Below are 18,090 nucleotides of genomic sequence, written 5' to 3'. Positions count from 1 at the left end.
GAGGGAGGGGGCGCTAGGGGCGCGCCTCTCGCTCGGACACCCTTTCCCAGCTCGCGCCCCAGGTTTGGAGCTGCTACCGCTGGGTACCCGGGCTCGGGCTCTGCGCGGTGGACGGCTCCTTGGGTTTGGAAAGAGAGGTGGCAGAAGGGTCAGAACCTTGGTGAGACAACTCCACCCCCACCCACGCACCTGCGGGCACACAAACGACAGACAGAGATAAATCAAGACAAAGACACAGAGATGGAAATAGAGATGAAACGATGTTTGGCAGAGTCAATCACAGATAGATTAAAAAAGACAAATAGTGATACCTGTGCCCCTCATTACTGCTAGGGGCGCCAAAATCGTAAAAGGCAAAGTCAGACAGAGGTGGAACAAGATTGACAGATAGGGACCCTACCCCTAGAGGTTTCGTGGGGAACTAAAGAGACCCCCAGGGTCTACAGCCTCACACCTCTCTCCTGTTTCTCCCTAGCCCATCCTGATAAATGAGCCCACATTTCAAAATGGGGTGTGTTTTAATTAGCATCCTTTGCCACCCCAGCAGCGACGTGAGGGGAGGAGTGGGGTGGCGGTGAGGCCCCTCCGCAGGTCCGCGGGAACCTGGGAGCTTGAGGATTCTTCCTGGCTGCCTTCGTTTCCAGAGCTGGGAGAGAGAGATCGAGTTTTTTCTACCTCCTCAGCGCCGGGAAAACTCCATTTGAACCTCTGAACAGTTATGGCTTCAGATTTTACCCTAGCACTTTCGGTGGGACCACCCATGCTCACAGGGAGAGAGGGGTGTTTGAGAAGGTGGGACATGGTGGGTTGGGGTGTGGGTGTGGGGGTCAGAGCGGTATATTAGCCTCCTTCCAGTAGGAGCGGTCCCACCAGCCCTGTTGTGGACCACACAGAGCTGGGTCAGAGGCCCTGCTTCACAAGCCGTATATGGTAGGTCCATGGTCCTTTTGCGTCGCCTCAGGGCCCATGTCGGTAACACGAGGGTTCATAAAGACAGGTGCCATTGTGCCACATGCTCTTCTAAGCGCTATGGGTGCTTACTCATTTAATCCTCACAACAACAATAGGTCCTAGTAGGTAGGAACTATTATTACCCCTGTTTTACAGATGAGGAAATGAAGGCACAGAGAGATTGAGTAACTTGCACAAGGTCACATATAGGAAAACCGAGCATCCACCCTACGCAGCCTGGCCCCAAGGTACAAGGTCCTGTTATATTATAACTTCATCTCTGTGGGGCTGTTGGAAAGTTGCACGATGCCGTTTCTATAAAGGGTTTAGTGCTCCATAAATGGTAGCTCAGAGATCACTGATCCCATCTGCAAGGTGGAGATTAAAGGACCTTGTGATGCCCAGTGATATATGAGACTTTGGCTTTGGGATAATGGCAGGCCATGTCACTGTCCTGGGCATTATGGATTCGAGAGGTCAGGGATGTCCCATTTGCTTTTTTGGCCAGCCCTCTGCACATTAGCACAACTCCACAGCCAAGACTCACCCTGGATCCACGAGCGCCCTCTCCCACTCCCTGGTGATTCTCCAGGGCCTCCATATTTTACACTTTACCAGACTAATGTGCCCTTTGGAACTGAGTTAGCACTCAGGATAGCAACTGTTATAAACTCTAAAGAAAATACATTTCCTCTCTCTACAGCTGTGGAGCTTACAGGAGGTAAGGTGGGGATGGAGGTGGGAGGAGGGATAGGGGCAAGGCGGGTGGGGGAAGCCTGGTCCACTTTCATCCCTCCTCTCTCCATTCTGCATTTCAGCAAAGGCTTGGTTATTTGGAATTCCTCCCCAAAGTTTCACTTCCTGGGCTAGTTTTAGGCCTGCTAAACCCATCGTGATCAGCATTTTTAGAAAAATCAGCATCTTAGAAACAGCATGTTAGTCATGATTTCAAGCCCCTGGTAAGCAGGGTGTGGGTTGCTTTACTGTGGCATTTGGAACTGACAGATCAGGAGGTACCCCAGGCCGTATGAGGGGTGGGGGAGCAGGAGGGCACAATCAACTTCAGGAGGTACCCCAGGCCGTATGAGGGGTGGGGGAGCAGGAGGGCACAATCAACTTTCTAACAACATACAGGCTGCAGTAGAAAAGCAACAGCTAGCCTCATGCTTACTGTGTACTGTGTGTCAGGCTTGATTTAAGAGCTTTACATAATTAAATAATGCATCGATTCCTCACAATTCTATGAGGTAGGTACTGTTGTCATCCCGTTTTGCAGATGAGAAAACGGAGGCACAAAGAGATTAAGGAGCTTGTTCAGAGTATACAGCTAGTAAGTCTTCCCAAGATCAGACAGGTGGGAAGCATCTGAGCCAGATCTGGAGCCTGGAGCAGTCTGGACCCACAGCCCCACTCCTACTTCTGTGCTTTGTGGAAGAAGCAGAAAAAAGGGACAACCTCAGTGCCTGAGTAGAGACTGAAGGCAATGAGAAGAAATAAGTAGATTAAAAATACCTGCTCTGCCACTTACTAGCTCTGTGTTCACTTTGCTTCTCTGAGCCTCAGTTTCCTCATCTGTATGTAAAATGAGAATAGTAATGCCTATGTCACACCCAGAATTTTAGTGATGGGCCGGGCATGGTGGCTCGCCCCTGTAATCCCCAGGTAGGATTGGGGAGGCCAAGGTGGGAGGATCACTTGAGCTCAGGAGGTTGAGACTAGCCTGGGAAACACGGGGAGGAGACCTTGTCTCTACAAAAATAAATAAATTAGCCGAGCATGGAGGTGTGAGCCTGTAGTCACAGCTACTCAGGAGGCTCAGGTGGGAGGATTGCTTGAGCCCAGGGGATCAAGGCTGCAGTGAGCTATGATTGAACACTTCATTTCAGCCTGGACCACAGGGCAAGACCCTGTTCCCCGCTCCCCCCACCAAAAAACAAAGAATTTTCATGATGATTCTTTTGATTGCAGGTAACTTAAACCCAATTATAGCCAGCTCTGGTTATAAAGTTTTCTTGAATGAAAACGTTTAGGAGGTAGGCCTGAATTCAGATGCTTCAAAGGCTCCAAGGTAATTGTCATGAATCTGTCTCCCTCTGTCTTGACTCTGTTTTCTCTTCTGTCAGTTTTATTTTACACATATGTGCCAGTTTTATTAGCAGGCTGGCTCTTTCCATAGGGAGGTGGAAATGGCGAAACAACCTCAAGGCAAAGAGATCACGTCTTTCCAAATACTTCCAGCAAAAATCCCAGGGTTGACTCCAGTTGGCTTGGCCTGGATCACATGCCCAGTCCTGAAACCATTATGGTTGTTTTGGTTGGCTAAGCCTGAGTCGCATGCCTGTGTCTGAAGTCAAGGGGTCGGGTCAGCTCCCTGTAGGCCACTGGAACTAGGAGTTGGTGAGAGATGGTTCCTTAAAAGAAAATCGAGATGCTATTAGCAGAATAACAGGGGTCCTGGACAGGTAGGAACACAGATGTCCTCTCCCTCACAGTGCTGTTGTCAGGATTAGAAAAGCTCATGCAGGCAAAGTGCTCAGCATGGTGCTTGGCTCTGGTAGATGCTCAGTAACCGAATCCCCTCCCTTCTTCCCTCCTCTAGGAAACAGTAATCGTGGCTCACCAAATCCAGCCCAACTGCTTCCTTGTTCACATGGAGAAATCAAGGAAGGCCTAGGGAGGGTAAGGGACTTGCCCAAGGTGCCCAGTTCATTAGCCACAGAACCCATGCCCCCAGCTCTGAAACAAGTTCCAGTTAAAGTCTTCGCTGATAACTTTAAATCTTCCACTAACCAAGGGAGTCATCTTTGCATTTGCACAGAGGAGACGGGAAAATCACAAAGCCCTTAAGGTCCAGTGGAATTGAGTGTCACTACATTGGGCTTCCAGGCTGTGCAACAAGCTGTGGACTGAGATGTCCGGGCAGGGAGCCTGGTTCAGCTCCCCACCCATTGCATCATGGAGTCAGCCATCTCCTCTGGGGACTGCACCCTCTGGGTGCTGAGAAATCCAAATGGCTCTTTTTCATGCAGCTGCCCCAAGTGTGCAAGATGGCCCTTCTCTTGATTTATTTCCTGCTTACTTTATGAAAGTCAAAGTGCATCCTTCAGGACCAAAGTGGCCAAGGGGTCAGCATGTTATTTAGAGTGATCAAAATGGATCATTTTCAACTTGGCCCTAATTCATCTCCAGAGTTTTGGTTTCCACTTGCTTTTACTTATCTGTATTTTCTAGCATTTCTTTAGCAAATTTGTATTACTTTGGCAATTAGAAAAAATGACCAGTAATTTTTATAAAAGGATTTGTGTTTGACTTCCTTTCAGAAAAGCACTTTCATTTATTAAAAGCTCACAATGAGAAGTGAGATTAAATTGATCCTTCTCTCTGGCAAGGATGTGTGGGGAGGAATGGGGAGGTGAATGCTGGGAGCAGAAGCCACAGCTGCAGAGGGCTTCAGTGAATGAAGGCTGGACCAGGAGACTGGACCAGGAGGCTGGACCAATTGGCTCTGTGGTCCTGAGCAAGTCACTCAGTGTCTCTGGGTTTCTATTGCTAGATGTTTGGTTTCATTATTTCTGGAGTTCTTTTTAGGAATTCTCTGTATGGATTCAGTCTTTGAGCTTTAGTGAATGTTCATATACGCTGTAGGAGAACATGTAATGACTCAGAAATGTGTTCAGCATAAATTCTGTTTGTCTTTCCACTCCTGTGGGACTGATGAAAGTTCTGCTCAGCTTCTCTGCTTCTTAGCATTTGGTTTCTTCTCAGCTTCTCAGTCTCTCCATTTAGCTGTTTATGAATTGGCAAATTCATGGAAAAGAGCACATAGAATGTCAGGCCCCTGCTCAATGCATTTCTCTTCACCCTGAGATCTTGATCCCTCAAGTTCTGGCTTCCTGGATACCTCTTTTATGCCTTCTAACAGATTTTTATTTTCTTTGAACAGTTCTACCCAGGTTTTCTAATTGTTTATGGAGAAGATTGTTGTTTACAAGCTAGTTTTTTCATAGGCAAAAGCAAAAGTCTCTTCCTGTGTCATTAAGTGAAAAAGGCTGATTATAAAACGGCATGTACAGCTTCTATTTATATGCAAAGCATGTATATGTGTTTATGCAGAAGAAATAGAGAAAAAGCAAAAGCTATACACAGTGTCTATCTCTGGCTAGTTTTTAAAAATATTTATCTATAGATTGCAAATTTTATGTAACAGATAACTGAGAATATGCAAACTGGGTTGACCTTTGTGGCCATTTATACCTGTGTTACAAATGGGAAAACTGAGGTCAAGAACATTTAAATTTATTTCAGTTGAACAATTTTCGGAGGCCTGCTGTGAGCAGAGAACTGTGCTATTGGCCACAGAGCATCCGAAACAACATAACACCTAGTCACTCTATCTCAAGTGTCTACAACTTGTGCTAGCCTTTGGGATATGAGGATGAAGAGGACAAGGATCTGCCCTCAAGATACTCCAGTTGAGGAGAAAGATATTCAAATAAGCTATCTCAGCTATGATATGAGATCAATGCTAGAATAATGATATGACAAGACTGTGATCCCATTCCAGTTGGTGTAGTTAAAAAAAAAAAAAAAAAGACTGTGGTTTGTCTCTTAATAACTATTCTCTCAATATCCAACTAAAATATTATATTTCCCAGCCTTCCTTGTAGCAAGTGTAGCTACGTGACCAAATTCTGGCCAAGGAGATCTAAGGGGAAATGTTGTGAGGATTTCTGGTAAGTCTCTTTAAAGGGAACAAGGAAACTCTTCTTTCTTTTTTTCTGCTGCTTGGAATGTAGATGTAATGCCTGGAGCTTCAGTAGCCATTTTGAGTCACACTTGTGTCACCTTGGAAAGGAACCATGTACTGGGATGATGGAGCAGCAAGATGAAATAACCTCAGTCGCTAATACCATGGAGCTGCTATATTAGCCCTGAGCTGTCTATTTCCATACCTTTTTTTTTTTTTTTTACATGATAAAGACACTTCTATCTTGCATATGTTACTGGTGTTTTGGATGTTCTCTTACATCCCGATAAACCCAATCCTAACTTATATTAATCCTAAAAATAAAGTGCTATGGGAACAGCGGTGAAGGTAGGGAGGAGTGAACATCTCCCACTCTTGGGCACTGAGGAAGTCAGAGGAGATGTGAAGGTTGTGGAGAGTTAATCAGTGAGATGGGCAGCATTGAGAAGGAAGAGAGTTTCTTTTTTTTTTAGACAGAGTCTCACTCTGTTGCCAGGCTGGAGTGCAGTGGCATAATCTCAGCTCACTGCAACCTCCACCTCCCAGGTTCAAGCATTTCTCCTGCTTCAGCCTCTCAAGTAGCTGGGACTACAGGTGTGCACCACCATGCCCAGCTAATTTTTGTATTTTTAGTAGAGACAGAGTTTCACCATGTTGGCCAGGATGGTCTTGATCACTTGACCTTGTGATCTGTCCACCTCGGCCTCCCAAGGTGCTGGGATTACAGGCATGAGCCACCGCACCTGGCCAGAAGAGAGTTTCAAACAGAGTGGACCAGGCAGGGAGCGTGGTAACAGGGCTGGAATAAGGAACATGGGCATTAGAATCAAACAGCCTGGGCTTAAATTCCATCATGATATTTAAAAAGTCACTTCACCACTCTACACATCAGTTTCTCCATGTGTAAAATGGGGATAATAATAATATCAGCTTCATCTGGGTGTAGTGAGGATCTTATGAGTTAATACATGTAAAGTGCCTAGAACAATGATATTGAAAGAATAGTTATTAAGAGATAAACCACAGTCTTTTTTTTTCTACAACAACTGGAATGGGATCACAGTCTTATCACATCGTTGTTTTCATAGTGATCTCATATCATAGCTGAGATAGCTTATTTGGATATCTTTGTCCTCAACTGGAATATCTTGAGGGCAGATCCTTGTCCTCTTCATGGCACATTATGGGTGCTTAGTAAATGAGTAAATATTGGCTGTTATGTGCTTATCCATAAAGTGGGATGTTCATAGTCCTATCTCATAGAGCAGCCAATGTGTATTACAAGGCACAGGACTCTACACGTAGTGGGTGCTCAACCATGTGGCTCTTTCTCTCCCTTTCTTTAAGGGGCTTACAAACAGTATTTAACAAATCTTTATCAAGCCCCTACTCTGTGGCAGGCCCTGGGTCAGGAGGTTGCTGATTCCAGGAAGAATCAGACCTTATCCTTGCCCTTGAGTCTCAAGAAGAGAAAAGGAAAACAAATAAGCATAGTACAGTGTGAAAAGTGGGACTGTGGTCCAGTTTCAGTCTGCAAACTCAGGTGAACGAGAACAGTAACTGTTTCCTGGTAAGTGAACTCAGTCTCTGCTAAGATCTCCCATCACACGCGAGGAAACCTTAATCTTTGTCAAGTCAAGATTTTCCTTTTCTTTTGGAGTTTATCATCACTTATTCATATTGGCATCTGCTGAGACATCTTCATTCCTATCTGAGGAGGGGCCACCCATCCACACAGGTCGCTGCTGAGTTTTCCCTTGTTCCTAGGTCTCATTCCCTCTCTCAGCTGCTTCCAGGGCCCTTTTCAAGTGCACAGGAACCTTTGCTCGGCTGCCATGGTTGCCAGGACACAGAGAATTCTGGCAGACATGTGAGGTTCTTCTGCCCACCTCTAAACGTCCATTCATTTCTCCTCTAGAGTGTCTGCCTAGGAAGTGCTCAGGTGCTTTCTACATTTAATTTTCTCAAACTCCTTTGGGAACTCAGGTGTCTGTCTCCAAGCTCAGGACCATATCTAGAGAAGGAACAGGTTCAAGTGCCTCGTACCTCAGGGACCTGCACCCTACCCTCTTCCCTTGTGGCTGCTCCAGCTATCTCCCTCATTCTTGTCTGGAAACACTTATTTAGTTTCAGCGGGGGCAGAGCCTTGCTCCTAAATCCCTTGCATTTCCCCATAGGGACTATCTCATCGATGCACAAGAGCCTCTTGTTGCCCCTGAGATGCTAGACTTTTGAAATTAAAAAGCCTGGAAAAGACTCCGGTTTTTCTTTTTCTACAAAGCCAGAAAAGGATAGTAGTCTCAAGATGATAGCCTAAAATTAGGGGGAGGTAAGTCTCCTGGGTAACAGAAATCATCAAGAATGAAAATTAACCCCAATGAGCTCCTTCCATGTCTCTGCCAGAATGGATGAAATGTAAAACACAACATCAAGTGTTGGCCAGGATGTGGAGCCACTGGAACTCCATATGTGACTGGTGGGAATACAAAATGATACCAACCCCTTGGAAAACTCCTTGGCAACTTTGATAAACATATATCTACCCTGTGATCCAGAAATTCCACTCTAAGTCATGTCTCCAAGAGGAATGAAAATATATACCCACAAAAGACTGTACATAAATCAGAATAGCATTGTTGATATTAGCCCAAACTGGAAACAACCTAAATATCCACCAATAGAAGCCTGAATAAATTCATACTGTGGGATACTCTACAGCAGTGAGGTAGACGAACTGTTACTGCCCACAACATAAAAGAAAGTAAAAATCATTACTTTGATAATTATAAACACAGAAAAGTAAACATTATATAATTATATTCATATGAAGAATTATCTAAATAATTAGTAAAATTGATCTATGATTTTAGAAGTGGTTGCCTCTGGAAGAGAAGGAGGAGTACTGTTACTGACTGAGAAAGGAGTTCTGGAAAAATTCTATACTTTGATCTTTGGGATGGTTACACCGATGTATAGATAGGCAAAAATTCATTGAGCTTTACATTTAATATTTGTACATTTTGCCGTATGCAAATTGACTCTCAATTTAAAAAATCTCATTTTCCTTAAAAAAACACAGAGGCAAACATTTCAAAAACAATATCTCACCTTAGATGAGATATAGAGGCAAGCAGGCAGCCCTACTATGAGAGCCTGGAAAAGGCATTAGACACACTGTGTGTGGGCTGCAGTAGGGACAGAGAGACACTCAGTGAGGGCTTCCTGTGGGAGGTGATAGCTAAACATTGAAGGACTTGTGCTGAAAGTCAAGCAAAGAGAAGGCTAAGGGCATTCCAGGCTCAAGGAACAGCATGCAAGGGCACTCATCGCATCCCAAGAGAAGTTGACTGAGAGAAGGAGGGTGTGGGGAAAGGACAAATGATGAAGCCACAGATGTCAACAGGAGTCAGATCCGACAGCCTCACAAGCCAAAGGGAGGCCCAAGGGAGGTTCTGAAGAGTTGTGATTGCAGTTGGACTTTAAAGAGGCCACTCTGGAGGAAGGAGGAAGGTGGTTTAGAGGTGGTTGCACTAATCCACAGATGGAGTATGTGGCCTGAACTAGGGCAGGGGTCATGTGGATTGGGGCTGGGAGAAGAACTTCCAGAGATACTTAGGAGGAAGACTTTGGTAACCGGCAATATAGCGGGACAGGAGAGGAAATCGTTAAGGAAACTCATGGGTTCTTGCCTTTCATGGCAAGGTGAAGCTATTTACTGAGAAAAAGATAGGAGGAGCTACATTTATTTATTTATTTATTATATGTTTTTTGAGATGGAGTCTCACTCGGTCACCCAGGCTGGAGTGCAGTAGCATGATCTCGGCTCACTGCAACCTCCGCCTCCCGGGTTCAAGCAATTCAGGAAGAGCTACATTTATAAGTGTTGTCGTGGTGGACCAGCTGTTGTTTTTCTGTTTGGCTGCTGCTTCCGCTTTTGATTTAGTCAGAACTCTGTCCCAGGAAGACCTGCTCCTCCCTGTTCTTAGGCTATGTAGCTAAAGTGGTGGTGACCCCATCTCTGGGCTGTAGGACATGTGATAATGGCCTCTAGTTCCAGCTTGAAGTTGCTGCAAAAGACACGATTTTATTCTTTGCCATGGCTGAGCAGTATTCCATGATGTGTATGTATGTGTGTGTGTGTGTACATATACATATCGCATTTTTAGACCAGTTTTCCATTGATGGACACTTAGTTTGATTCTATGATTTTGCTGTTGTGAATAGTGTTGCAGTAAACATACATGTGTGGGTGTCTTTTTGATACAACAATTTATTTTCCTCTGGGTAGATACTCAGTAGTGAGATTGCTAGATCACAGGGTAGTTCTATTTTCAGTTTTTTGAGAAATCTCCATACTTGTTTCCATAGAGGTTGTACTGATTTACATTCCCACCAACACTGTGTAAGTAGTCCCCTTTTGCTGCATCCCTACCATCATCTGTTGGTTTTTGACTTTTTAGCAATAGCCATTCTGACTGGTGTAAGATGACATCTCATTATAGTTTCAATTTGCATTTCTCTGATGATTAGTGATGTTAAGCATTTTTCATATGTTTTTTGGCCACTTGTATATGTTTTGAAAAATGTCTTTTCATGGAGGACGTGCATTTTGGGATGGAGCTTGAAGATACCTAAAAAAGATCTGGCTTGAAGGGGGAGGATGTGTTTCACGAGGAGAGAAAAGCACAAGCAAACCCTTGGAGGCATGAAAGAAAAGGAAACACTCAGGGGATGGTGAGTAGTCAGGTTGGCCTGACCGCACTGGAGAATGTGGGGGAGATGAGTCTGGGGGCAGACTCATCTGCAGGGGTCAGACCAGGGGTCACCATTCATCTACTCCTCTACAAGGGAGACTGGAGGGGTCAGACCAGGAGGACCTGGAATGCCAGGGTGAGTTTGGATTAACCCAACCAATGAACCTGCGGACTAGAATAGGCATCTGGAAGTTCCAGGGATGTTTGGGAAAACTTGGTGGGGAATTTAAGGAATGGCTTCTGGGGCCAGAGCTCCATGTTGTTTTTTCCATCAGCTGGCTCAGGAGTTGAATAGATGGTGAGCTCAGGGACTGGTGGACTGTCCCAGTAATACAGGGTAGTAATGTCCCTCCCTTCTCCTGCCCCAAGTCATACAAGCCTTCTCAGGCTGGGACATCTGGAGGTCTTGACCAAAAAGAACCAAGACCCTTGCCTTCTGCAACCCACTCTCCACACAGCAGGTTGAGGGCCCTGTGGACACACATCAGATCACTCTTATTGTAAACCCTCCAGAGGCTTCTCACCCCACTTAGAGGCAACTCCAGACACCTCCCTGTGGCCTACAAGGCTTCATATCATCTGACCCCTGCACATCCTCTGTCCTCACCTTCTTTCACTCTGCCCTGGGCCTACTGTCCTCCAGCTCTTTGCAGCCCTGCAAACACAGCAAGGTTTTGTCCTGTCTTGGGGCCTTTGCACTTGCTGTTCTCTATGCCTGGGACACTCATCCCCCAGATCTTGCTACGGACACCTCATCATCATTCAATCTTTTTTTTTTTCCAAGACAGAGTCTTGCTCTGTTGCCCAGGCTGGAGTGCAATGGCATGATCTCGGCTCACTGCAACCTCCACCTACCTGGTTCAAGCCATTCTCCTGCCTCAGCCTCCCAGGTAGCTGGGATTACAGGCACCTGCCACCATGCCCAGCTAATTTTTCATATTTTTAGTAGAGACAGGGTTTCACTGTGTTGGCCAAGCTTGTCTTGAACTCCTGACCTCGTGATCCACCCACCTTGGCCTCCCAAAGTGCTGGAATTACAGGCGTGAGCCACCATTCCTGGCTTCATTATTCAATCTTTGCTCACTTGTGGCTCGTTGGAAAGACTTTCCTGGGTAAGGTAGTGCCCCTGCCTGTCACTTGGCCTTCTTAGTCCTCATTGCTATCTCTGATGGTCTTTTTCTTTGTTTACTTGTTTATTGTGTTTAAGCCTCCATTTGAAGGCGAGTGACTCAAACACAAGGTTTCTATCTTATTCCTCACTGTACTCCCAGCACTTAGAGCAGCGACTGTCCCATAGCCAGTCCTCAATAAATGGTAATTGAATGAACTGTCTGCATAGGCAAGGTCCTTAGGCAATTCTGCAAATAAGGCAGCTGGGCCCAGAGAAGAGAAGGGACTTGTCAAATGTGTCCTACAAATCAATGTCAGAGACAGACCTAGACTCCAGGACTCCTGCATCTAAGGTCAGTTCATTTTCTGTAATTCTCTTCCACCCTTTTCTGCCAAAGGGGCTGCCAGTCTTTGGTGATTTTCCCCTCTGTTGCATATGCCATGGTAGAAAGAGCAGTGAACTAGAAGCCAGGGAACTTGGGACCTGATCTAGCTCTGCCACCCACATAGCTTGTGGACCAAGGGCTCCTTGAGAGCAGAGGGCATATCTAGTACAATTGGTGCTCAGACAAGGCTTGTCGAAAGAGTAAGATTTGCTTGCATGAAGATAATGGGTGCCAACACAGGGCAGTGGTTAGGAGCTTGAAATAGGAGCTAGGCAGGCATGGATTCAGATCTTGGCTATGTCACTTTCTAGTTGCCCTACACGTGATCACACATGAAGAATGTACACGGCATCATCTGTGATAGCTTGTATCCAGGATGGCCCTGAGACTTTCTGGTATTCATGTTCTTGGATAACCCACACTGAATTAGGGCTGATTTGCATGACCAATAGAATACTGCAGAAGTGACAGTATGTGATTTCTGAATCTAGATCATGAAAGATAGTGTGGCTTCCACTTTGGTCTCTTATATCACCTACTGGGGAAAGCCAGCTGCCATGTTGTGAGGACACTCAAGAAGCTCTGTGGAGAGGCTCATTTGAAGGAGAACCAGTGCCTCCCACCAACAGCCAGCATCAACTTGGGACATGTGAGTGAACCACTTGGAAGTGGATCCTCCAGCCAAGTCAAGCCTTCAGATGACTGAAGCCCCAGCCTCATGAGAGACAGCAGGTCAAAACTGCCCAGCTAAGCTGCTCCTGAAATCCTCACCCCTGAAATTATGAAAGATAGTAAATTATTAATGTTGTTTTAAGCCACTACATGTTGGGGAGATTCATTATGCAGCAATAGATAATGAATATGTCACCCTTGTATTCATTACTGATGTTTATTGGGAGCATAGTGTGTGATTTTTCATTTAACCCTTCCAATAATGCTGTGAGATAGATACTTTTATTATCCCCATTTTACAGACAAAGAAACTGAGGTTCAGAATGAGTGAAGTCTCTTCCCTGCAGAGTTCCTGACCTTAAGGATTTTATGGTCAGATCTGAGAGACAGAAGCTCAAAAACCTATGACTCTAGGTAAATATGGCTCTGGGATCCCAGGAAAGGGAGAAGAATTTTGGATTCTGGCTTCTGCTTGGGCCTCATAGCTTGGGGTGACAGAGGGTACACTCCAAAGGCAGCAAGCACCTTCCCTCCCCTTGAGTACCTGCTTAATCAAGGGGAGAAAGTTCAGATGCTTATGCATAATGGGTGGTATTTCTCTGCACAGAAACACACATAGGCCTGTACAGTAATGATAAAAAGCAGCAACCCATCTTAAGGGCTTGGCACTTTGTACTTACAAAGCCTTACACATCCCTAATTCCATGAAATCCCACCTGGCAGGTAAGCATGGCCCTGTACACTTGACAAATGGGGATACTGAGGCCAGGGAAGTTGTGTGATTCTTGCAGAGCCAAGCAGCCTAGAAGTGGCAGAGTTAAGGTAAAACCCAGCAACTGGGTGTTTTTACACGTGCTAAAGGTACAACAGGTGGTAGGCAGAGCTCCTCTGAGGGAGGTTCCAGGAACAGGTTACCCAGGAGCAAGGTTCTGAGAATGGGGAAGTGGCTTGGTGGGGAGGATCGTGCCTGGGAGGGGCTGAGAGGAAGCAGAGTGAGTCCCTAGGAGGCTCCCGGGGTGTACGAGGGCAAAGAGGAGAACATAGCTGGAGTGGAAAGAATGAACAAGCCTGGGCATGTGGAAGAGGCTTGGTGTGTTAGGTGGAATTGCAGCTGGAGGGTGTGTGCAGAATGAGAGGTCTTGGTATTAGGGCCAAAGTCAACTGCCATGCCTAAGGTGGGAAGAAGGCGCTTATTTTGCTTCTTGGGTGGAAATCATTCCTGTGATTTAGTTCTCCCTGGGGGAGAGGCGGGGTTTCATCCAGTCTTAGCAAATGCATTCAATCTTCACTACTTCTGTCTGTCAGATGGGGCGGATAGAGGTCCAGATGTAGGCAGAAGCTTTTATGTCCCATCACAGGGCAACTAAGAACAGCTGTGCAGGTCGTTCACTGTACATGGGCACTAGGCCAAAAGGGACTGAAATCCTTTGTTTGCCCTTTGTTTACTAAGCCATGTGCCTGCAAAGCCACACCTGCCCAGAGGGAGTGGTTCCTTTTTCTTTTCTTTTAAAAGAATTGTTTTTTTTTATGAGCTAAAATTCACAAAATATAGAATCTACCATTTAAACCACTTTAAAGTATGAAATTCAGTGGTTTTAGTATATTCACAATGTTGCACAACTGTCACCACTATCAGTTTTCGGAACATTCCCGTCATCCCAAAAAACAACTCCATAACTCCTAATTCCCCCCTTTTCCCATCTCTTGGCAACCATGAATCTGAACTTTCATATGAATGGAGTTCTATAATTTGCTGTCTTTTGTGACTGTCTTCTTTCACTTGGCATTAAAACTTTTCTAGTTTTACCCATGTTGTAGTATGTGTCTCTACTTCCTTCCTTTTTATGGTTGAATAATGTTCCATTGTGCGAATATTCCACAATTTGTGTATCCCTTCATGAGTTAATGGACATTTGGGTTATATCTACCGGCTGTTAAGAACAGGCTGGGCATGGTGGCTCACACCTGAAATCCCAGCACTTTGGGAGGCTGAGTCAGACAGATCACCTGAGGTCAGGGGTTCGAGATCAGCTTTGCCAACATGGTGAAACCTCATCTCTACTACATATATAAAAATTAGCCAGGCATGGCGGCAGGTGCCTGTAATACCAGCTACTCAGGAGGCGAGGCAGGAGAATCGCTTGAACCCGGGAGACAGAGGTCACAGTGAACCGAGATTGTACCACTACACTCCAGTCTGGGTAGCAGAGCGAGATTCCACCTCAGAAAAAAGAAGGAGGAGGAGGAGGAGGAGGAGGAGGAGGAGGAGGAAGAATGCAGCTGGTCTGGCATGGTGGCTTGTGCCTGTAATCCCAGCATTCTGGGAAGCCAAGGCGGGCAGATCACATGAAGTCAGGAGTTCGAAACCAGCCTGGCCAACATTGTGAAACCTCATCTCTACTAAAAATATAAAATTAGCCAGGTGTGGTGGCAGGCACCTGTAATCCCAGTTACTCGGGAGGCTGAAGCAGGAGAATCGCTTGAACCCGGGAGGCGGAGTTCGCAGTGAACTGAGATTGCACCACTGCACTCCAGCCTGGATTGCAGAGGGAGATTCTGCCTCAAAAAATAAAAATAAAAAATAAAAATTAGAATAATGCAGCTGGCCCGGCATGGTGGCTCATGCCTGAAATCCCAGCACTCTGGGAAGCCGAGGTGGGTGGATGACCTGAAGTCAGGAGTTTGAAACCAGCCTGGCCAACATGGTGAAACCTCGTCTCTAATAAAAATACAAAATTAGCCGAGAGTGGTGGCACATGCCTGTAATCCCAGCTACTTGGGAGGCTGAAGCAGGAGAATCACTGGAACCTGGGAGGCAGAGGCTGCAGTGAGCCGAGATCACACCATTGCACTCTAGCCTGGGCAACAAGAGCAAAACTCTGTCTTAAGGAAAACAAAAACAAAAACAATGCAGCTGTGGCCAGGCACAGTAGCTCACACCTGTAATCCCAGAACTTTGGGAGGCTGAGGTGGGAGGATTGTTTGAGCCCAGGAGTTTGACACCAGTTTGGGCAACATGGCAAAACCTTGTCTCTATAAAAAATGAAAAATTTAGATGGACATGGTGGTGCACACTTGTAGTCCCAGCTACTTGGGAGGCCCAGGTGGGAGGATTGCTTGAGCCTGGGGGAGCCTGCAGTGAGCTGTGATGGCACCACTGCACTAAAAAAAAGAAAAAAAAATTCAGCTATGAACATCCTTGTACAAGTTTTTGTGTGAACAGGTGTTTTCTATTTTTCCGGGTATATACCAGGGGATGGACTTGTTTGATCAGGTGGTAATCCCATGATTAACTTTTTGAGGAACTGCCAAACTGTTTTCCAAAGTGACTGCACTGTGGTACATTCCATCTAGAAATGCTTGAGGGCTCCAATGTCTCCACATCCTTGCCAACATTTGTTATTGTCCATTTTCTTATAGCCCTCCTAGTGAGTGTGAAGTGTTACCTCATTGTGGCTGGCCATCTGTATATCTTCAGAGAAATGTCTGTTCAAGTCCTTTACCCATTTTTTGGTTGGGTTGTTTGTCTTTTTAGCGTTGAGTTGTAAGAGTTCCTTGTGTAGGCCGGGCGTGGTGGCTCACGCCTGTAATCCCAGCACTTTAGGAGGCCGAGGAGGGTGGATCACGGTCAGGAGATGGAGACCATCCTGGCTAACACAGTGAAATCCTGTCTCTACTAAAAATACAAAAAAAATTAGCCGAGCATGGTGGTGGGCGCCTGTAGTCCCAGCTACTTGGGAGGCTGAGGCAGAAGAATGGTGTGAACCCGGGAGGCGGAGCTTGCAGTGAGCAGAGATCGCACCACTGCACTCCAGCCTGGACGACAGAGCGAGACTCCATCTCTAAATAAATAAATAAATAAATAAGTTCCTTGTGTATGTGTATTCTGGATAGTACACCTGTATCTGGTACCAGAGCACCAGATACTCTCCCTACATAACAAAAGAAAGCGTGTCAGTGGCCTCACTCAAGAGGACAACTTAGTACCTCCGTACCTTTACAGATGGCCTGCTATGTGCCAGGCATGGAGGGTGTGAATCTGAAGATAACAAGGTCCATTTCCCCCCCTGTTCCCCATCCTCATGAAGGACACAATCAATCACTCAGACACTCAAGTAAGAACACTGGGGACTGACTGGACTCCTCCCCCACCACTCCACCATCCAATCAGCCATCACAGCCAATGATGACTCCGCCCACCTTGTGCCACCATCTAATCAGCCACCACAGCCCATGGCAACTCCTCCCTATCACTCCAGCATCCAATCAGCCACCTCAGCCCATGGTGACTCGTCCCCCATCATCCCAGCATCTAATCAGCCCCCAGAGCCCCTCACCCCTCCAATCTCTTCCCCACGCCCCAGCCAAGCCTAGGCGGTAGTTGCCTCTCACCTGGGTGATTTCAGTAGCTTCCTGTCTCCAGACCTCAGGGCTTGCTTCTTGCAGTTCATTTCTCCATCAGTGCACGAGCAGAGTGATTTTTCTTAAATGAAAAATCCCATTAGGAGGCTGCCTGGCTGACAACTTCCCTATGGCTGCTGTCAAAAGAAAACGCACACGGAAGCCGACAGCTCCGTGTCATCTGGCACCCACTGCTGTCTCCACTCCCCTCCTTGAAGTGACTCAGTCTGACTGAACTGTTGGTCAGTTTCCCAGCTCATCCCACCTCCAAGCCCTGCTGGCATGATGTGCTCTGAAATGAGGGACAGTAAAGAAATGCGTCAGGGATTCCCAAAATAAGTCATGGGTTAGGCAGTAACTTGTCAGGCAGGAGCTGGGAGTTTGCTAGGGGCACGGTAAGTGTTCTGGTTAGGGGAGAGAGCCTTGCTTCTGCCTGTGTAGTCGCTTGGATACACAGGCCTGCCTTGGCGCTGGTGAGTCATCCGAGAAAGTGTGCCTAGAAATGACTCTCCTGGGTGTGTGAGAGCCTGAGTCCACCCCAGGGGTTTGGAAGGCGGATTCAGCTACCTTCCTTAGATCATCTTAGGTTCTTCAAACCCCAGCACCAAAAAGGACTAATGACCATGTGGCCCACCCCTTCATCCCTTTGCCTCTATAAACCTCCATTCTTCCCATCTCAAAAATGGGAATAATGACATTTTTTAGATGATCGTGAGGCTCAAAGGAGATTTTCTAGACTCCTGTATGAGTTTTAAGTTGGATGAGGAAACTGAGGCCCAAAGAAATGAATCGGTTATTTCCAGCCTTGACATGTGTTAGAATCATCAGGGGAGTTTGTTAGAAACAAGGATCCCTGGATCCTACTACTGGGTTGGGGTAGAGACCCAGTCACCTGTATTTTTTCACCTCCCAAGGTGTTGCTGCTGGGAACCAGGTCTAACTCTCCCCCAAGAATCCCAAGGCAGCCTCTGGCCAGAGGGTCACTGAGGTGCAGGCTGTGTGTGGTCCTCCCACCTTACTTTTCCTGTCTGGAAGCCAAAAGCTGGCTTTCCCACTGCCAAACTGCTGG

General features: G+C 46.3%; 1 protein-coding gene across 1 annotated transcript in view; it reads right to left on the bottom strand.

Moving 5' to 3' along the window:
• Positions 1-17,320, bottom strand: part of HRH1 (histamine receptor H1) — a 127,851-nt gene extending 110,531 nt beyond the window's left edge. Inside the window, exon 1 of the mRNA XM_011952301.1 lies at positions 17,013-17,320. The gene's annotated coding sequence lies outside the window, so the exon portion shown is untranslated. The remainder of the gene's footprint in view (positions 1-17,012) is intronic.
• Between the last annotated feature and the right edge of the window lie 770 nt (positions 17,321-18,090).

This window comes from Colobus angolensis, unplaced genomic scaffold, assembly GCF_000951035.1.
Source record: "Colobus angolensis palliatus isolate OR3802 unplaced genomic scaffold, Cang.pa_1.0 Scaffold34, whole genome shotgun sequence".
NCBI lineage: Eukaryota > Metazoa > Chordata > Mammalia > Primates > Cercopithecidae > Colobus > Colobus angolensis.
Note: the sequence above shows the minus strand (reverse complement) of the source record. Positions and strands in the feature narration are given on the sequence as shown.